At 40.5% G+C, this 6,038-nt stretch overlaps 1 long non-coding RNA gene across 1 annotated transcript; it reads left to right on the plus strand.

Moving 5' to 3' along the window:
* The first annotated feature begins 1,862 nt into the window (after window positions 1-1,862).
* On the plus strand, window positions 1,863-4,513 carry LOC140164720 (uncharacterized). Its single transcript, XR_011860564.1, has 3 exons — window positions 1,863-2,076; window positions 3,596-3,856; window positions 4,368-4,513. It is a non-coding gene; the product is annotated as an uncharacterized lncRNA (long non-coding RNA).
* Window positions 4,514-6,038: the final 1,525 nt, after the last annotated feature.

A 6,038-nucleotide genomic window follows, 5' to 3' on the forward strand; every position in this document is an offset into this window, starting at 1 on the left:
AGTTCTTTTATTTCAGTTTTCTTTTGTTCCTTTTGTTTTAAGTTAAAGGCACACACAAATTAGCCATTTACCACTCTCAAACCAAATGTCTAGTCCGTGGAGTTTTGAATAGGCCAGAGTGTCATTTACCCCAATATAGTTCAGTTTTGAAATTGTGATTATTTTTCCAAGTGTAAGGATACTTTCTTGGCGCAGTATATTTTACAATGAACCAAAATTGCCTCGCTTAATTTTATACAAGTCACTTATTAACTTTACCTACCTGATTTTGAACCAGGGACCTTCTACATGGGAGTCCGATGCTTTACCATTTGAGCTATTGGGGTGCACACATTTGATGAAGTGTTTTAAGTTAATATAAGCAATATTTTTATGACTAAACCGGCCAAAGTGCATCATTTTATGAATATTGATCAAATTTACTGTAAATATTGATAACATTCACTATAAAAATGTAGAATTTTGTTTTGATTTTTTTGCAGTGCCAACTGTTGATTCATGAATGACATACCAACATTGGCCCAATGTTGCAATGCCAAGTATCGAAAAAGGAATGGCATTCCAACATTGGGCCAATGATGCAATGCCTACTATCGAAACAGGAATGAAATTCCAACATTGGCCCAATGTTGCAATGTCAACTTTCGAAACAGGAATGGCATTCCAACATTGGCCCAATGTCTCAATGACAACTATCGAAACAGGAATGGCATTCCAACATCGGCCCAATGTTGCAATGCCAACTATCGAAAAAGGAATGGCATTCCAACATTGGGCCAATGATGCAAATGCCTACTATCGAAACAGGAATGGAATTCGAACATTGGCCCAATGTTGCAATGTCAACTTTCGAAACAGGAATGACATTCCAACATCGGCCAAATGTTGCAATGCCAGCTATCGAAACAGGAAAGGCATTCCAACATTGGCCCAATGTTTCAATGCCAACTATCGAAACAGGAATGGCATTCCAACATCGGCCCAATGTTTCAATGCCAACTATCGAAAGAGAAATGGCATACCAACATTGGCCCAAAGTTGAAATGCCAACTATCGAAACAGGAAATTGCTTGCCCCCCCCCCCCCTCTAGACCTGCCAAAATTGCTTGCCCCCCCTCCCCTGTTGGCCTGCCAAAATTGCTTGCCTCCCCTCCCTCTTGGTCTACAAAAAATCTTGGTCTGAAGGTTAAATACTTCACTACTAGTTCATTGCCAAATTGTGACTTGATGTCAGGTGAATTTAGTCATTGAAAATCCTGCATACATGCAGCATTTTACCTTTGCTGCTTCTGGAAACCCTGTATGCGTGCAGCATTCTAACTTATAGCTCCAAATGTTCCAGAGGTGGATATCATTGTGTTAGGAGGTGCCAATCTCTTTCAATGCAGTGGTAAGTATATGAATGGCATACAAATAACATTTACGAACTGGGTATTATTAAAACTATACTTGGGCTATTGCATGATTTGCCAAAATCGGCAAGAATACACTTCCAAACAAATTCGTTTCTGGCACAGGTCTTCCAATATAGCCTTGAAATGTTTCAGAGCAGAAGCTACAAAAAGTTATACAATACACATTGTCAAATCTTGCGTGCCTTGATATGAAAAGTTTTTAAATTCCACAACTATCATACTAACATAATTATTTAAGGGAACCAGCAACATATTTACACTTATTTCATCCTTTCCCTGAAAGACTGTTCGCATGCAGAAGCTACAAAAAGTTGTAAGATACCCATTTGTCACTCTTTTGTGGTTTGATATGGTACGGTGCTTGTCTACTGTTACTAAACACAGCAATATACTAAGGGACTCTACAACGTGTTTACACTTATTTTCATCCTTTCCTTGACAGACTGTTCGCATGTAGACGAAGATATGATTGAAGGTTTCAAGGAAGATCCCACCTATCCAATGGAAATCATGCCAAAGCACGATTCTACCGAAAGAGTTCTTCTTGTTAATGGCTACCTCTTTGGCTGATATCTCGGTCGATTGAACGTTAATTTTATAGATGGTAAACTGACGCAATGGAATGGCGATCCCATTCGACTAGACAACACAATAAAAGAAGGTAAGACACAACTATGGTTAATGGACTATTCCAGTTGAAATCCACTCTACCCCTGTGGAAAATTTTGGAAATATTTTCCACAGGAGGAGTATGTTTTTCAAATGTAATTGGTCAGGGTTAAATATTATGTAACCCGTACTCCCCCTGTATTATGGCTTTACCTTTATCTTCCACAACTGAAGTGAGTATTTCAAATTGTCTATTCTATTTGAAACGCATACTCCCTCTGTGAAAGATAAAATCTCCCACAGGGGTAGTGTGGCTTTTTCATGGAAAAGCCCAATCCTATAACCACATTGTCAACAAAAATAAAGAAAGTATTAGATATAACCCAATGCTACTTAAAATACAGGTGTCATATTTCATTTAATGAAGCCAGTTACCCTTTCTCCCGCCGCTTTTTACATAGCCGGTCAATACAATCACTTCCAACTGCAATCGGAGGTCCTGGGTTCAACCATCTCTAAATTACAACCACTGATTGCTCTTTCAAACTCCTAATATACCATTAACTCTGACAAATCAGCCCACTTCTATTGACTGTTACTTTTAATAAATATGCATAATCATGTTAATATAAGCATGATATAATATGCATAAAGCAGGAAGCCTTTGATCTCATCTCGTTAAAATCTGCCGCACTTCCCGTCGCACGTATACTTGTCGCAGCCTACCGGCTGTACCTGATGTTTTTTGCACGTGCAACGGTGCAACTATAGCAAGTGCGCGCCATTCCCTTAAAACTATTACATTAAACTCGTATTGTGGAATTTAAGAGTTTCAAGAGGCATACGTCACTTATCCTTTAAACTTTGCGAATAAATATTATCAGTGTTATAATTATGTTACGTGTTAATTAAATATATGATCACATTTACATGAGGTAAGATCAGAACTATACAATGGTGTTTGTTTTTTCAGGAAACTCGTATCCTGGCATGTTGTTAGACCAGGGCCTGAGCACAAATAGCATTGTTCGTTCCACCTTTTTAGAAAGTGACGAGAAGCAATTAAATACCTGAATGGAAGAAGGGCCCAACTCCACAATTTTTTACAAAAATGAGTATTCAATTAGTAGGCAATGTTGACAGTTGGTAACAACAGGTGTCATGCTGCAGCCTTTATTGACCAGAGTATAATTGAATGAGTAATTACTCTGTCTTTAGGTTAAAACGTCGGTAAAACACGACAAATTGTTTAAGGGATCTCTAAAGTAACGGAACCATTGCATCAAATCAAAGATTCTATGGTTCACGCGTGTTGTTTATCTTCAGATCCCACTCTGCTTGCTGAAATCAACGCTTATGTCGATGAAATTGAGAACGCTGGCAATATACCTCTCAGCAACACATTGGTTCATTCTAACTAATGGTTTACGCGTGTTCTATATCTTCAGATCCCAGTCTGCTTGCTGAAATCAACGCTTATTGCCGATGAAATTGAGAACGCTGGCAATATACCTCTCAGCAACACATTGGTTCATTCTAACTAATGGTTTACGCGTGTTCTTTATCTTCAGATCCCAGTCTGCTTGCTGAAATCAACGCTTATGCCGATGAAATTGAGAACGCTGGCAATAGACTTCTCGGCAACACAGTGGTTATGCTTCAAGGGGGACCCGAATGGGACCAGGCTTGTAGACGCAGGGAGTGCAACATGGGAAACCTTGTTGCAGACACCATGCTCTGGGAATATAGAAAATCCTTAGGTATACGAAAATGGAGTGACGTATCGATGGCAGTTATAAATGCAGGGGCCATAAGGGCTTCTATTGATAAAGGTGAGCTACTAGTAATATTCCCCTCAACAGCACAAAACGTTTTCGCAACATTCTTAAATGGTTTGGTTTTTTGACATGTTGGAGGAGCTGGGCCCTAGTATTTCGCACATGGACGCGCGGTACGTGGATGTATGACGTTAATTTGATGTCATCCAAGAGTGCTGACAGTGGTTGTAACAGTTAAGTGACATCAAATTGACGTAATGGGTTAACGTCACCGCATCCACGGGCGAGAAAAGCTATGCTGTCTAACATTGTGTAAAATTATGTAACCATAGATTGCACGTAAAAAGCAGTGTGTATGCTAGTTAGTAAAGTGTGCTGAGGCTTGTGGATCAACGTCTAGGCGTTGTGCCTGTGCGTAGCGCACAATAAATCACTGCGCTTTTTTTAGTGTTTCTATAATACTATTTTATACTTTGCAACTTCTACAGACTCGAGTTTTTATATATCATTTTTTTTATTAAATACTAAAAAACCTATTAAATGTTGAAATTACGTGTGTATTTAGGTGAAATACGAGTACGTGATGTACACGAAGTTCTGCCATTCGGAAACACCTTTGATGCTGTAGAAATAAAAGGGAAGTACATCCGAGAAATGCTTGAACATTCGGCGGCTGGCTACGAAGACTACTCGGGAAGATTTCTTCAAGTGTCAGGTCAGTTCTTTTCGATCATTATAAGAACATTAGATTTCCTTCGGCTTACTGATAATCGAATGAGGAGATAGATGACGATAGTTGGAAGCAGACTTAAGGTCACCATGATGCAAAGACTGGCACGTGAAAGCTTCCACGCGCTGGGGACACAACCAGAAATAGATTGAACAGGCGATCTGAGAGTAATTTAATTTGCATGTTTTACCTCTAGGTATAAAATCAAAACTCAACCGGCGGTTGACGGCTGGTTCCGGGAGGTTCCGTCCGGTCGCCAGAGGTTATTGCTATATGAAACAACTGGCGACTGAATGATATCAACCAGCCATGTGAACCAGGGTTGGACGACTGACCTCATTACTGTGTATATTCCCATAGACTTTCAGAACCGCCGGAAACGGCGGTCAAGTTTTGATTTGATCCCTTAGGGGCTGTGCAATAATTATGAGCCCGGGGGGTGAAATTTCCAAACGGCTCGCCAAAAATCGCTTGCCCCTCCCCCCTCTCGGCCCGCCAAATATTCTTAGCTCCCCCTGCACATGCCAAATTTTTGGGATCCCAATTTACAAACCTTAAATGATCTTGATACATGTTGCGAGCGCAACATATTTAAGCGTTTCCGTACCGTTTTCCTAAGCCATTTAAGCGCGTTTTATTTAAAAGGCGCCCATAAATGTGTACCAAATATCACTTGCACCCCCCCCCTCGGTTTGCCGAAAATTGTCCCCCCTTCGGCTCGCTAAAATTTATCTCCCCCCCCCCCACCCAATTTTACCCTCCCACCAGGGCTCATAATTATTGCACAGCCCCTTATATAGTATGATTTTCTTTTACAAAAAACACATACAGGTATATGCGAGTAACCTACAACATGACACGCGATCCATATAAGAACCGGGTTGTGAAGGTGATGTTAAAATCCATTGATTGTACAACTACCTCCTATCAGCCTTTGGAGAATGAACGTGTGTACAAGATGGCTGTGTCTTCGTTTATGAGAGGTGGCGGCGATGGGTACGGGATGATAAAAGACAATTCTTTTGATTATAAAATTGGTAAGTTCATATTACAGCAGGTAGAAAATGTACTGCATAGTGCATATGCATACCAGGGTGGTTGATATTGACAGAATTAAACGTGAACGCGTGAACAGGTACACCAACATTGAAATTAAAAAGCGTTATTTTCATTAAGTTATGCCAAGTACCGACGGTGTGCAGGCGTAGCCTAGTCCAAAGGGTCACTAGTCACATAGACAAGAGACAGTATGAGAGATGATCTACACACCAATCCGACTTGGCCATTACTGCGGTGTCCCCGACGTCAAAACTGCGGTGTCCCAAGATCGGGGGTTCCATCAATAGAGGTTATCCACTTCACTCATGTGTGACTTCCAACAGAAGGCGCTGGTTCCCGTAGTATTCCTCATTCAAACCAATTCATTGCATGACCTCGGAGTTACCTGCATGACTTTTGAGGGCTATTTTGAAAAAGTGATAGTTACACTTCTTTTGAAAGTCCTAA

The sequence above is a fragment of the Amphiura filiformis genome, chromosome 11 (assembly GCF_039555335.1).
Source record: "Amphiura filiformis chromosome 11, Afil_fr2py, whole genome shotgun sequence".
NCBI classification, from domain to species: Eukaryota; Metazoa; Echinodermata; class Ophiuroidea; order Amphilepidida; family Amphiuridae; genus Amphiura; species Amphiura filiformis.